Source organism: Danio aesculapii, chromosome 12 (genome assembly GCF_903798145.1).
Source record: "Danio aesculapii chromosome 12, fDanAes4.1, whole genome shotgun sequence".
Lineage (NCBI taxonomy): Eukaryota > Metazoa > Chordata > Actinopteri > Cypriniformes > Danionidae > Danio > Danio aesculapii.
The window spans coordinates 34,182,103-34,198,409 of record NC_079446.1 but is presented as its reverse complement, the minus strand read 5'-3'; the positions used below and the strand labels follow the sequence as shown (position 1 = coordinate 34,198,409).

The 16,307-nt window shown below is 34.0% G+C and overlaps 1 protein-coding gene and 1 long non-coding RNA gene across 6 annotated transcripts in view; one reads left to right on the top strand and one right to left on the bottom strand.

Moving 5' to 3' along the window:
• The window catches only part of rbfox3a (RNA binding fox-1 homolog 3a), a 756,006-nt gene that overhangs the window by 571,976 nt on the left and 167,723 nt on the right, over window positions 1-16,307 (bottom strand). The window lies entirely within an intron of this gene.
• On the top strand, window positions 10,835-11,650 carry LOC130238162 (uncharacterized). The gene is made up of 3 exons (XR_008838610.1): window positions 10,835-10,965; window positions 11,042-11,136; window positions 11,517-11,650. It is a non-coding gene; the product is annotated as an uncharacterized LOC130238162 (long non-coding RNA).

Below are 16,307 nucleotides of genomic sequence, written 5' to 3'. Positions count from 1 at the left end.
TTTCTCATAACAGGTTTATCAACTTTTAATACTTTTTAAGACCCCATGGACACACTGTAATAAGCATTTTCTATACAACTTCTTTATAAGCTTCCCATTGAAAAACAACTAGCTACAATGGCTGCTCGAGGGTTGTAGCTTTAGACTGATGTACAGTTTGTCAAGATTACTCGTGTTCCTTTTGATGTAATTATTAATAAACACTGACATGTGCAAAAACAGCACCTCAGTGCGTCCACTAGGAGGTTGAATATGACTTGAGAAATATTTGAAAAAGAATAAATATTTCACATGAGGGCTAATATTTTTACCCTCGACTGTATTCAGATACGTAGAGCTGGAGATTTGGGCATTAAAACTGAGAGTGTTGTTTGTGTGTGGATACAGAAGAGTGGACAAGGTGGAGAGTGGGAAGCCTGGCAGGGAGTCATGAAAAAAATATGGGTACTAGCAAAGGATACATGGATGTGAGCGAGAGGAATCAAGCCTGGGATAGCGGATAGCGGCGGCGGCGGCAGCAAACTGGGTCAGGCTGGCTTAGTTTGATTACTGCAGTGGGTGGCTGGAGGCAGCCCTACAAAAGCAACTGTAGCCCGCATGACGCGTCCCAGGATCCTCATCCTCTCTCCACCCCCTGCTGAGGTGTAGCTAAAGAATCCGGTTATGTGAAGTGCTTCAAAGACGGGCACACTGGTGCACCCATACCAGCTATAGAGGATGAGTGAGAAAGAGCGGCTCGGTCATTCACACACAGATCACCGGTGAACTCAAAGACCTTGCTGACTCATAGAGATGTGCTGTTATTTCCGTCTGATGGCAACAAGATAAATGTTTTGAATTGGTAAACTGATGAGTTTATTAATTCTGTATTTTATTGGCTATTAGGTTTTAGACAATAGATGATTTAATATATTTAGTTAATAAAAATATAATAAAACACTAAAAGCAGTTACTTTTACTCTCTTAGAACTGAATTCAGTATGACAAAATTAAAGTATACAATATTTAACAAAATTACCAATGTAATGCTAAAATAAATCAGTTCATAAACTCTAATTGTTATTATTAGAGTTCAATATAACAGTTTAAGTAATTAAAAAAAGGCTAAAAATGAATTTAGACATGATAACCTTATAATTTACTGTGTGAAAAAAATAAGTCAAAGCTAGATTGGCATAATTCGAGAGACTCATTGTTTAAATATCAGCTGATGCTTACCAATGTAAAACACAAGAATATATATATTTTTTTCTTGGGAAAACACACACACACACACACACACACACACACACACACACACACACACACACATGGAGGTGTTATTTACCAGAACATACGCCTTGCCAGAGAGCGAGAAAAATGACAGAGCCAAAGCAAGAATATTAGCAGGGGAAACGCAGTGTAATCTGATTGCTGTGCTGCTGAAAGAAGCACATTGTGATACAACGCCAACAAGAGCAGAGCTGAAACACAGTAAAGACTATTGCCTTCAATGCTTCTCATTCTTTAAACCTTCATTTCTGGACCGGAAGAGACTATTCATCTGAATCAACTCGAAAAAAAATAATAATAAAAATAGTGTGCAATGTTGAGAAGAAAAAAAATTCACAGTACTTTTTAGGGTTACAATCAGGGCTTGACATTAACTTTTTCAATCTCCAGCTATTGTGGCTAGTAGATTTCCAACATTACTAGCCACTCACCATTTTCACTGGCCACACTTTTGTTGTTGGGAAAACAACATAAATATGCATAAATTTGACTTTGACATGCTAAATTACTTGATTTTGTTATGTCCACAAGCCTCCTCATTCATTTCACTTTTTCTGTGTGTTGGGTATTAGCTTGCTCAATGTGCATGAGCTAATGGGTTGTGTCACATTGCAATTAGTTTTTATTTCACATGACTTTTCAGGGCTCAAAATGAAAGATTTACAAAATGTATCTCTGACCACACCAAACATAAATAATTATTTCTTAGCCACAAATTTTAAATGAGTCAAAACACGCAAAATATACATGCAGTTTAAATTCACCAAAACTCTACAAAAACAATTGACATTAAAAAAAAAAGAGCTATTGTCATGTATCTAAAATATGCACAGTAATCTGTCATGGCTAAAGGTTCCAGATCACCAGTTAACTACACGTAAATGGGGAGTTAATCTCATTTTAAAGCAATGTTAATGTAAAATAAAGATAATTAAACCATATTAAAAAAAAAACTGTAAAAACATAACCTGAGTTATACTAAAAGGATGATCATGTGCACACGGTTAATGTTAGGCCTGTTAATAATCTGTTCAAAAAATAATTCAAATGAAAGCAGTGACCACTGCTGCTTACAAAAGGATTTTTTTTTTTAATTTTGGAATCTTGAAAGCTCCAGGACTGTGATCAATGCTTTTTGTCCAGTCCATCTGAAAGAGAACCGATCACACCAGTTGCGTTTCCTCTAGGCACGGTTGCTTCGCGCAAGTAAATGTGTGTGCGTGCTTTTTTAACAGTCGCGCTCATCACATCACCTTTGCGCGCGAGTGATCATCCTCTCATTCGGAGGATTCTGCTTTCTTTTTTGTCAGTCGTGCTGCTTCTCGATTCTTTGATCACATTTGCATGGATATCGGGCCATCCTTATTGTCGAACACTGCTTTTAAGAAAACTACAATTTAAAAATTATTTCCAACCAGCCAAAGTAGATAATGGGAGTGGAGTGGGAGTGTCTGCATATGGCGGGTTGACGGGTGTTAATGTCGAGCCCTGGTTACAATAATAAAAAGCTGTTCTGAAAAAAAAAAAAAACATTATTGTGTAAGTGTGTGTTTGTGCTGGTACTGTAGCTAGTTTAAATGAGTCACTGAATCATTAATTCAAATGATTTGTTCAAAATGGCTCATTCATTCAGTAGCAAAAGCAATGGTTGTCCTTTTTGACTAGATTGTTGATTTATTGACTCCAATTTTACTATTTTTAGTTGACAACAATAAAAATGGTAAAAGCTCTTTTCTAAAATGTTGAACTCTTATATAAAATCAGTATCACATTTGCCATATTGCTCGCATGCTGATATTTGGTGCTATGCTATGCTCTTTCTAGTGTAATGTTACTTAATATCATATGCATATCATACATGCAATAATTTGATTGTATTTTATTTATTTTTAAATTGTAGGGTTATTCTAATGTTTCATCCTGCAGTGAATGCTTTTGTATCTGAAAGCAGTGCTTTATTTATTTATTTCAAAGTGAGTGATATATTTAATGTCAGCTCACTCATTGTTAAAACAATAAATATCTCTCAGTCTTACCAAAACCTAACAAAAGGTCAAAGGTCTTGAAAGGCTGACTCAACATTAAATGACATCTGAGATTGCTTTATACAATGTTTTCCATCACGTCACCTCAGCGAAAAACTAGTTTTGTGGAAAATCCACCTGGAATCCATCTCCTTCTCCATTCCGCTCTGTGGATTTTACTCCCAACCAGTTGAAGGATAAAGAATTACACCGGCTCTGCAACAGAAGGTTGGCTGGTTTTAGGTTGGGAAAGGGGTCACGGCTACAAAGGCTCAAAGGTTCTGGGTTTTTCACTGGATGATTGGAGCGATTAGTACTGTAGGCGAGGTGGGTCTCTTGCTTTTTGAAGAATGACCATCTAACGCACCTATTGATGTGTCACAATGATTGAGTACGAGAGAAGGGGGTCCGTAATGGCTTCATCAGACTGGCCCGGTGCATGCTACAATCTCATTCCCCAGCATACAGCTCCGGCTTCCCAATCACTCTTTAAAAACGGCCAAATTAAACAAAGTTGTCGGTCAACTTAACTTTAGCTTTTTATTCGCGCCCTCCCTTCTCTTCCATTATCCTCCTTCCCGTCTGTTGCTCTCTTGTTCCAACCCTTTTATACTTTTCCTTCAAGGCCACCCCACTCAGTCGACTCTTTCATGTCTTAACAAGCCAATTAAGGGGCTTGATTTAGTTCATGCTCTGCTTTTCCCCCCTCTCCTCATTCTTTTCCAACACTTGGCCCATTTTCAGCTCGGCTGTCTGCAAATTCAACATGGTAGCGCCTACCTTGACTTTTTTAATTTCATCAAGCTTGCCCACTGTCATCCTGCTGAGTGCAAACAGCCATGTGATTGTTGGAATCAACCTCATCCAATTGAGTTGCCAGTTGAAACTCAGGTAAGAAGAATTATGCCCATTGGTATTCAATGCTTGGATCTGCCCTGCAATTGAACAGCACAAAAGCTGGATAACAAGCTGGAGCCAGAACACCAACTCCAAATGAATAGCAATGGGGAACAGCTTACCAGTAGGTTCTAGCATACACGTCAAAATGAGAAGTGGGAATATTTTTGTTTGCAGAATAATTTATGTAGATGGGGAACTTTACGCAAGCTATTTAGATTTTTTTTTTTTTAGATTTTTTTCAAACAAAGCACTGGAAAAATAAAAATAAATAGAAAATCTAAATAATAAAATAAATACACAAAGTAAGGTATATTTTAATGTTTCAAATAACTTTTGTTTAAATTAAATTACAAACTATGCATAAAATAATTGTCTATTGTCATTTATATGTACTGTATATGTAATATATACACACATACACAAATATATATATATATATATATATATATATATATATATATATATATATATATATACATACATACATACTAGGTGTGTGATGAGACGCTTACTCTACGAGACGAGACATGAGATTGGGTTAAAGAGAATGAGATGATAAGATTTTTGCACTATTTTTAAGAAATCTTCATGACAAAACATATGAAAGGAAAATTGAAAGTAGTATTTTATTCAACTGAAGAAGAAAAATTCAAAATGCAAAACTATTTAGGTACTTTTTTTACCCATACACTCCCAATCACACACATACACTATAGACAATTTAGCTTTTTAGCTTGTTCAATTCACCTATTGTGTTAGGATTTGTGGGGGAAACCAGAGTACCCAGAGGAAACCCACGCCAACACGGGGAGAACTTGCAAACTCCACACAGAAATGCCAACTGACCCAGCCAAGGCTCAACCCAGCAACCGTCTTGCAGTGAGGCGACAATGCTAACCACTGCGCCACCATGCCACTCCACTATCATTATTATAATTATTATTATTATTATTATATACAGTGGTAATGTATAAATGTTATTATTACAAACAATTAAATCAAATAAAATAAATTAAAAGTAAATTAAAAAATGTTAAATGGGAAACGCTATAATATATATATATATATATATATATATATATATATATATATATATATACCTGTACATACATACATATACATACATATACATACATATACATACATATATATATATATATATATATATATATATATATATATATATATATATATATATATATATAATATATGTAATCTCCAGCATGTACAAAATTCATTCACTGCATAATTCATTTACACTCATTTCTTGGCTTTGTAACACAAAAGTCCTGCTAAGAAACAGCAGGTTTTGATAAAATATTAATCCTGACTAACGTACACACACACACCTCAAAACATCAAAGGATGGATCTATTAAAAGCCATCTTTTGCACAGTAAGGTAGCACAACAACCTAAACTTTGTTTGTGAATTTCCACAATTCAGAAATGGTGTAGTATTACTGTATAAATAGCAGAGGTGGGAGTAAATCACACCTGTGCAAGTCACAAGCAAGTCTTGAGGCATAACTTTTAAGTCTGAAGCAAGTCAAGTCAATTTTTGTCTGAGTCAAGTCATACTTTGGTCTAGCAAGTCACTTTCAAGTCAATCAAATTTTTGTGGATTTTCTAACTTTTGCTATTTCTTTATATATATATATATATAAATAATGTGTGTGCTTTTTTCAAAAAGCCATTAAAATATATATAGTGTAGTGCACAGGTAGTTTTTTAGGGGGAAAACTATTGAATCAAAATTATTGTTTTTTTCTTTAAATACAAAAACATTATTATATTAAATGTAAAGATTGTCTTCCTCAGAAACATTTTGTACATTTCAATAATGCCAAATAAAAATTATTTTAATTAGTGATATGCACTGCTAAGAATGAATTCTAAAGGCAATTTTGAACCTTTAGATTTCTGATATTTTATATAGCCCATTTCACACATATGTTTCAGACAGGTTTCGAGATTTACAGTCTTAAATGGTTTCTTTTTTTTCGGTATCGGGGGAAAAAAATTATGCATTCGAGTAAAAAAAAAAAAAAACTGTATTATATCATTTAACAAATTGTTTTATTGCAATCTTATTTTATGATTAAAGTTAACCCCTAACATGTGAAAAACTTAAACGTTAAACATTACAAATACAATACTATACAAATCAGGGACATGCAGTCAGGGGAGGCAGGAGAGGCAGCACCGAGCTGTGCCTCACATCAGATTGTACAATCCCTTGCAAAATGGGTTGAGCGTGTGCCTTTCGCTATATCTTTTGGACTGATCTGAGAACTGATGAGCTGATAATAGCCTACTGCGCATGAGTGGAATTTTCGGTTTTGTATGTTATGCATAATTAATGCATAATTTGTATGTAACAAATGGTTATGTATTTAACAAAAACAAGTTATTTCCAGTCATTTAACTAAAGTCAAGTCTCAAGTCATGACATTTAAGTCCAAGTCAAGTTGAGTCTTTTTTGGATATTTGTCAAGCAAGTCTCAAGTACTAAATTTTGCGACTTAAGTCTGACTCAAGTCAAGTCACATCCCCCATCTCTGATAGATAGTGTCTCATTCACAATACTTGTCTCCTTTAGCCTGATGAAAATTTACACTGCCATTCAAAAGTCTGTGGACAGTTTTTTATTTTATTATTATTATTTTTTTAATGTTCACCAAAACTGCATTTATTTGATCAAAAAATACAATAAAATGCTGTAAAATATTATTACAATTTAAAAACACAAAAACAGCATTTAACTAAACATAAGGAAACTAATGCTGAATGCGTTTCTTTAATTTAATGGCAAATGATTGTTTTAACAAGACCGTAAATACATTTTTGTTGATTACATCAAAAGTTCTTCATCAAATAATAGATAAGAGAAATAAGTGTGCATATATATGAATCTTCAAATTAAGTTCACCTCTTAAAGACTCTGTTCCCCCTCCCCATTACAGTACATTATATCCTATCAAACACTAGACCTTTACCCATCCTCTTTCTTCCCATCTATTACAGCAGCATTTCAGTTGAGCTCAGCACGAACACGGTTATTCATGGCTGAGCTGGTGCCAATTTGAAACAATCTATAATGATTTATGTTTTTTCAAAGCATAAATTCATAATAATGACTTCCATTAGCAGGTTTCAAGTCTATTTATGGTCTCTGCTCTTTGTCATTTGCAGCAGCTCGATTTAACATTGCGTAGTACATTCGCTGCCCATAATGAGCAATCAAAGATACACATATGGTCTGAATTATTCATATCAATATTTATTAGTCTCCTGTCAGAGAATTAACCAACTCGTGATTTAGCATCAGTTCCAGTTCAAGTGAAAACTCTAATAAAGAGGGTTACGAGCTTGATCTTCCTATCAACACTTTTTTCGTTCTACTACTTGATTGGGAGGGAAAGGTATCGCAAACATTACTGGTTCATTAATTCAACACAATTCAATTTACTTTCAAGTCATTGAGACGTAACTTTGCTATTTCCATCTGACCTCAAACTACTCACAGATATAAATATGCTGGAAAATTAGAAAAATATATATGAGAAAGGAATAATTGCTTCAACTTTCAACTCATTATCTCAGTATACACAATTAGAGAAGCAAGCCGTAACTTGCTTAATCTTCCTTTAAAGTGGAAGCCTTCGAGAATACGAGCGAAAGTATTCCATGACAGATTTCTCTCCAATTACACGATATTATCAGAATTGGTGGTAAACGTACAGCCTTAGTGTTCTGGTCAGAGCTTTTCGTTCTCCAATTAAAAGTACGTCTTGCTGCCCTGTGCAGTGATACATGACGCTAACCTTTTCCAAGCTCCGAGCTAATTAAGGACAATTTTCCCCTCCTACATTAACTAGCGCACACACTCTCTCCACTTCATAGCGATCCAGCAGGATTCTCCGTTTTCATCTTTATCCATATTTAGCTCCGGGGTGTCCTTTTCCGGGATCCGCCTGCATTCTGTCACCCAGCAGCCTGCGGGGGGAACTTCTTTTCGGATGAGTCTGCAATTAGGTTACCTTGACCGGTTTAATTTCCGCAGAGGCCTAGAAGTCATGATCCATCTTGATGACTTTATTTATTTATTTTGTAACATTGCAATTTCAATTATCTAAATGATGAATCTCGACGGCAAGATCAAGGCCTTCTGGGTAAAACATAACCTACAGAAAGAAAAGTCACTCCCATTAAACTGAAGTCCGTCGGCTGTTAATGGAAAATTTGCACAAATTAAGCACAAATATGCACTTAAAAGGTTGCACCATGCTCAGAGTTCTTATGAATTCAGGGTAAAATCGCGACTGAGTGCTAAAAAATTGGATTTAGTCCATTTCCAAATGAACTCTGCAGCAGTTTGACTCAAATATGAACACAATGCAGAACAAAGAACACCATAAAAAGGACAAAATGCTCAAGCAGTAAAATCTCCCATAATAGTAAATGTTATCCATTACAGCTCAATTGAGGTGTCAGAAACGTCTGTCCTTGCAGAAGATCTTCATTTGTGTTTGTAATGGAGGAATTTATACTGCTTTTTTGACTCCTTTACACATTTTTGTATGCTCTTCAAGAGCTCTCAACTCATAGAAACACCATTACATATATAGAGGATGTGTTTGTATGATAACATCTCACTGTATGCAGGCTAAGTGAAACAGAATAAATGTATCATGTTAATTATTTATTAATTAGTTAAAAGCAGAGGAAGCAAGAAGACTGAACTACAATAATTGGTATCACTTTATTTTGATGGTCCATTTAGTGCATTTTGTTGAATTTAAGTTACATCGCATCTACATGCCAACTTATTCTCAATACATTATAAGCAGACTGTTAGGTTGGGGTTGGGTTTGGGTCAAGAATACAGTTGAAGTCAGAATTATTAGCCCCCCTGTTTATTTTTTCCCCCAACTTCTGTTTAACGGAGAGCTTTTTTCAACACATTTCTAAACATAATAGTTTTAATAACTCCTCTCTAATAACTGATTTATTTTATCTTTACTATGATGACAGTAAATATTTGACTAGATATTTTTCAAGACTTCTATACAGCTTATAGTGACATTTAAAGGCTTAACTAGGTTAATTAGGTTAACTAGACAGGTTAGGGTAATTAGGCAAGTTATTGTATAACGATAGTTTGTTCTGTAGACAGTCTGAAAAATACGACAAATACGAATTTTTTCAGAAGAAAAAATATTATTAGACATACTACGAAAATTTCCTTGCTACGTTAAATATAATTTGGGAAAAATTAAAAAAAAAATTCAGAGGGGGAGTAATAATTCTGACTTCAACTGTATACACGCACGCACGTACGCACGCACGCACGCACGCACGCACGCACGCACGCACGCACGCACGCACGCACGCACGCACGCACGCACGCACGCACGCACGCACGCACACACACATATATATATATATTATTAGCCATCCTGTAACATTTTTATTGTTTTTCAAAGACATTTTTAAACATAATAGTTTTAATATGCCATGATTTTTCCTGGAAAAGAGCCAGAGCAAAGTTTAACAACTATTTTGTATCTTTCTTGACCATTTGACCAAAACCCAAATACTGAGACATACAAACTGACCAATCAACATGGGACAACATCATAAAACTCCTAAAATCTGTATTAACCAGACCCTAATCAAATCAGTATCTGCCTCTGAAATCTGTATGGACCTTCTTGGTGAAAAAGACACAAAAGAGACAAAAAAAATCTAGATATTGACCCTAAAATAGTTAAAAATGTAAGAAGTAGATAAAAAAATTACTGTACAGATTTGATTAGGGTCTGGTTAATACGGACTTAAGGGGTTTTATGATGTTGTCCCACACTGTAAAAAATGAATCTTGAGGCTTGTAATTTTCATTAAAAAAATTAATGTGGTCATTAAAAATGAGCATATTTTCTTTAAAAAATTGATATTCTGGATTTATTATAAAATATTAAGGAGATTTCGCTAATATAACTAAGATTTTAATTTTACTTATTTTTTTAAGCAAACTAGTGCAATTATTAAGCTTAATTTGAGAAACCAGTTAAGCTAATAATATTGAGGAAAGATGGCTTCACGTTTATTTTAAGAAAATTCACTCAATTATGTGGATTTGATTGAGATGTTTGCATTTGAATCTCAACAACGGCAGTGATCAGACGACATTTTGAAGGAGCAGATCAACAGCGAGCATGTTAAGAGGTAAGCATTAACAGTTTATCATTTTATTGTCTTAAGTAGCCTAAGCTCTTTCAGGAAAGACACATGCTGTTCAAACTTGTTCAGGAGCTTAGTTTTTGCCATATGATGTATATAGGGATACACGGGTATTTTTAACCACCCATTCCTATTTGAAATTGATTTGCTTCAATGTTCATTCTGAATTATATAATGAAGTTGAACAAATTATTTGCATCATAATATTTAACAGCAACGATCAGGCAACAGTTAAGCAGACGAACAACAGTGAGCTTGTTAAGTGGTAAGTGTAAGCTAAGCTAAGTTAGCTACGTAGCTATTCAATGGGGTTTATGTACAGCTAGTGCTTTTCCATTTCATAAGGTTCCTTTTACAGCATTGCTGATGTAATGAACTGTTTATATATAATACTGTACATAAATACTAATATTTGTTTGCTTCATTTTTCAGTTTAATGAAGAAAACGTTCGCAGAGTTTTCCCACTAAAGAGGAGCAGTTTATTGAGGCAGATTTTGATAAAGAGAATGGGTGCCATACATCAGGTATTTTTAATAATGTTATTTGTGTATTATTATTATTATTATTATTATTACTAATTTCTACACTTTTTTGCATCAGACCTCACATTAAATCAGGGATGAATCGAGAGATGTCGTCCTCTGTTGCTGGTTTATCTGTATGAATAAGAGGAAGAGCTCATTCAGGAGTGCAATGTAAGTGTCTCAAACTGTTTCAGATATTTATGATCTTCCGAAAACTGCATTTTATATTTTTGCATGCTTACAAAAAAATATATAGCTCAAGCATTACACTGTTGAATGCACTATTCCTTGTATAAACATGGTTTGTTTTTATAAATGTCTGTACACTAGTATACATTTAAACACCCTGTTCATTATAAGTGAAAATACTTGTGTATTTGTGTTAGTCAGCAACATCTACTCAAACATTATGAAGAATTACTGTTCACAGAAATAAAAAGAAATGGTTTATTTCATTAATATATTTCCTTAATGTGTTTTAGTAAACCTTAAACATTTGAAATGTACAACTGCATAATTTCAATATAATAAACGTAATGTTTATTTTACAGTGTGGGAATGCACAGAGAATTGCTGTCTGTCAGAGGGATGACCAACCATGAGGACTTCTGCATTGTCTTGGAGGATAAGTGAGTCATGGCTAGCCTGGAAAATCTAGAATTGCTGAACTGGATTTATACAAATATTCCACAAATTAAAATCACTTACAAAGAAACGTATATTAAGTTTGCAATACACATATTCTGTCAAATATTGTCTAAAATGTGACTATTCCTACAAAGGAAAGTTGACAGGTCAGTTTTTTCCATGACATGGATAAAGGAACTTTTATCAGAGATTAACAATGCTGTAAATTTTATATAGATTTGTTTAACATATTGTACCATTTTGTTATCAGTGTAACATGTAATAAAATGATATTTGGCCTAAATGTATTGTGTATGCATTTCATTATACGTTATATATTTTACATTTGATGAATGAGTAATTTTCAGTAATAAATTTGAGTAAATGGTGATTTATTTGCATATATTATAAAAGCACATTCCACTAATAATATTAAAATCATCATCTATCACTTAAAAAAAAACTAGTAATTTTTACATGATTCTTTCAAGTGGTTTTTGTTAAAAAAAATAAATATGAGTAAATGGTGGTGGATTAGCTTAAATTATAAAAGCACATTCCGCTAATAATATTAAAATCTTCATTTATCACTCAAAACATTTAGTAATTTTCACATGATTCATTCAAGTGGTTTTTGCTAAAAAAATCAAGTCTTGAAATTTACTTAAAAATAATACGTGCAATAGTGTTACCACAATTTTTTTTTGTAAATAGCACATAAGATTTTTTACAGTGCATGTTGATTGGTCAGTTTGTATGTCTCAGTATTTGGGCTTTGGTCAAGTGGTCAAGAAAGATACAAAATAGTTGTTAAACTTTGCTCTGGCTCTTTTCCAGGAAAAATCATGGCATATTAAAACTATTATGTTTAAAAATGTCTTTGAAAAACAAAAATGCTACAGGGTGACTAATAATTTTGACTTCAACTGATCCATTAAGAGAGAGAAAGAGTAGGTTTATTTGTTTTGATAACTAGTATAATATCAATATTTTCCATTCTTATTTAGCTAAATCTGTAACGCCTGTGCAGTTTCATGCAGCATGTTTTACTCCACAGTTGGCGACAGCCTGTACTGCGGGGGAAAGATCACAGAGGTCTGCATCTCTGCTAATTAGTCCCTGTGCAACATACAGTACATAGAGAAGAAAAAGCAGATTGACAGAGAGAAATTTAGAGATCATGAAGGGTTGTGAGCCACTGGAGGGGGCACGACTGTAATGAGATCTTCACACAGTGACAGGGCCACTGACTGCAAGAAACCATATGTAAATAGCTTCTTTTAGCTAAGTGAAATGCAGCTTTACAACGCGATTGTTGCTCGTGCTCAATGTGAAACGTACCATTCCCCAAGGTACAAACAAACAGCAAATAAACATCTGATGATCAAAATGAGAGAATCGCTCTTGCGGCAGAGGAGAAACACACTTTGACAATGACTAATGTTGACAAAATAGCTTTTAGCAGAGGCAATATGGAAATAGCACAGCGTAGCGGGACTAAGGAAGAGGAGGGGCAACTGGACAGCGCTCCAGTCACAGTTTAAAACTACATATGCACTAGTGTGTTTATGTTTTAAAAAACACAACTTTTGCTATGGTTATTCCTGGCATCCATGTTAATCCACAGTTTCAACCAATGAAAATGGAAACTTCTAGAAATGCTGCAGATCTTGTTGTAGGATAATTCAGTTGTTCTTATTTTTCAGATGTGATCAAGTCCATTTCCCTGTTTTCAGGAAGCAATTTGTTCTGTTGTTTCTGTTGACCATATTGTTTACCTAAAAAAAAAAAACTAAATTGAAAATGTACCATTTCACGGCGGATAACTTATTAAAACTTAAAACAACTGCATGGTAAAAAATAAATAAATAAAAGAAAATAAGATATGCCAAATATGTTCAGTGCATCCGGAAAGTATTCATAGCGTTTTGTATCATATCAATATTAAGTTAAATATCAATGGAGTGGCTTTACAATAACTCAGTGAATGTCATTGAGTGGCCCAGCCAGAGCCCAGACCTAAACTCTATTGAATATCTCTGGAGAGATCTGAAAATGACTGTACAGCGATGCTTCCCATCCAACCTGATAGAGCTCGAGAGGTACTGCAAAGAGCAATGGGCAAAAATTCCCAAAGACAGGTGTGCAAAGATTGTGGCATCATATTCAAAAAGACTTGAAGCTGTATTTACTGCCAAAGGTGCATCAACAAAGTATTGAGCAAAGGCTGTGGATACTTCTGTACATCTGATTTTTTAGCTTTTTTATTTTTAATAAATTTGCAACCATTTAAAAAAAATCTTTTGTTCACATCGTCATTATGGGGTATTGTGTGTAGAATTTTGAGGAAATACATGAATTTACTCAATTTTGGAATAAGGCTTTAACATAAAAAAATGTGGAAAAGTGAAGCACTATGAATACTTTCCGGTTTACAACAAATGCAATTGTCATTTTTGTTTGATTAATTGTATTTGCACATTTTCAGATTTTGTCATTGTTTACTTCAATACTGGGAAAAACTTATTTTTTTTAAAGAGCAGTTATAACTGATAGCGTTATAATTTGTGCTTTTTAATAATTTTTTTTTATTATATAATTCGGATTTTTATCTTGTTCGGTTCTGATTTATAAATTTTGCCATCTTTTTTCTGCCGTCTTAAAATACTTTATTTTTCTATCAATGCAATTTAAAGGGAAATTTCATCCAAAGATTACAAAAATAAAAAAGGAATAAAAAAATAAAAAAGTGCAGGTGGATGCTGCACATTGGTGGTGGTTGAGTGATTGAGGAGATTCTCCCCAAAATCTGTAAAACTATTTGAGTGTCCAGAAAAGTATTTATATTTAAGGAATTTTTATTAATTATTATTATCATTGGGTGTCAATGGCTGCTTTGACATCCAACAGAAAAAAAGAAACTCAAACAGGTTTGGAACAATAGAGAGCGAGTAAATGATGGCAACTTTCATTTTTGGGTGAACTTTCCCTTATAAACTGTAATTAAACAGCTCCAGTACCTTTAGACTCTGACATATGTTTTCATTTTTCAATGTTTTCAGTGTTGTAGTGTGGATGGATATCTTTTTTGAAATGCAATGGAAATACCTGAATGGAGGAAAACAACAAACCCTCTAGTATAAACACAGCCTAATAGTGAAATATGGCTGGGTCAGTCACCCCCATCAACTGTGGCCAATCTTCCATAACCCTCCACCTTCTGAAACCTGTTGAAGGAGGCCCGTCGCTCTTTTCAAAGCCTGGCTAGCTGCTCCTCTCAAGCGGCAAATGTGAACGTCAAATCGGATTAGCAGGAACAGTCCACCTGAACGCCACGAACAGCCCTGTCCGCTCCCATCACCTCTGTTGTCTTCCCGGCTGACAGCTTTTCCATTGTGTTGTTTGTATGATTGGGTGGGAATTGTTTTAACCTCGTGGCCAGAGCGCCACTCCTACTGTTGGGATCAACACTCTTGTCATAACGCTTCATGTCAGAATTCCTTGCGGGTTAATGTGCGGTTCACCTAGGATGTGAAAAAGATCTACTGGGTTAAGTACTGGGTATGTTTTAATAATATTTTTGGAGGGGTTTTCATGGCTGCTACTGTTAAGTAAAACTGACCTACACTCTAAAAACATATCTGCTTCTAGTTTCTGTATTTCGTGTTTTATGTTAATTTACAGTTGCGAATTGAATTATAGGAGGTTGATCGCTGCTCTGTCGACTTTTGATGTTGAAAATTTAACTCTACAGTTGAATAAAGTGACTTTTATTTTAGTAGTCTGAAATAATATAGTGTATACAAAATAGAGGAAAAGTCTGTAAAATAACAGAACATGTACAGGGAGTTTAATACAAGGTTTTTGTACTGTAATATACAAACCAGACAATATATCACTTTAAACTAGCGCTGGGCGATATGGCCTTAAAAAAAAAAAAGACACATTTTTTTTTTTTCACAAAAGAATCGATTTATGATTTAAATCATTTTTTCCCCCACAAACTAAAAAAAATTTGGAGTTGAAGGTTATTAACCTATCTTTATCATAATTATAATTAATTAAAGTATAAAAAATGCTAAAGAAAAAAAAGCTGCCATTTAAAGATCAAATTTGACAAACTATTCATAATTGGGTACAAGACTTTTATAATAATAATAATAATAATAATAATAATAATAATAATAATAATAATAATAATAATAATAATAATAATAATAATAATAATATAAACTAAACCATTTAATACAATGAAAGTAAACTACAGTGAAAGAAAAACCCATAATTATTGACAGACTTTTTAAAAAGATTTTAAATTTTTTTTTATAAACATGCGATCAGAGCTTTATTCAGTTTTATTTTGTGTTATATCAGTTCACATAAATGACTCACATTAGGCTAGTGGGCTGCATTTTATTGCTTTTAATTATGTTGGGTTGCTGCATCTTGTAGATCAGTCTAGTCAGTGTCAGTGTTGATATTTACGGTAATGAAAGTCTTTGCAGCTGGTTAGATTAGTAACAGTCATAGATATTCACATTGTATACTGTATATCTATGGGTATTAGTTCCTTTCATATGCGTGTCATAACTCTGAAAAATACAAGGTGTGGCGTACAGTTTGAAAATCTGCATGTCTTGCGGTGCAGGGACTGCCAGCCCTGAATTATGCCGTTTCTTTTGGTGGGCATGATTGTGCGTTTTTGTTTTTTTTCC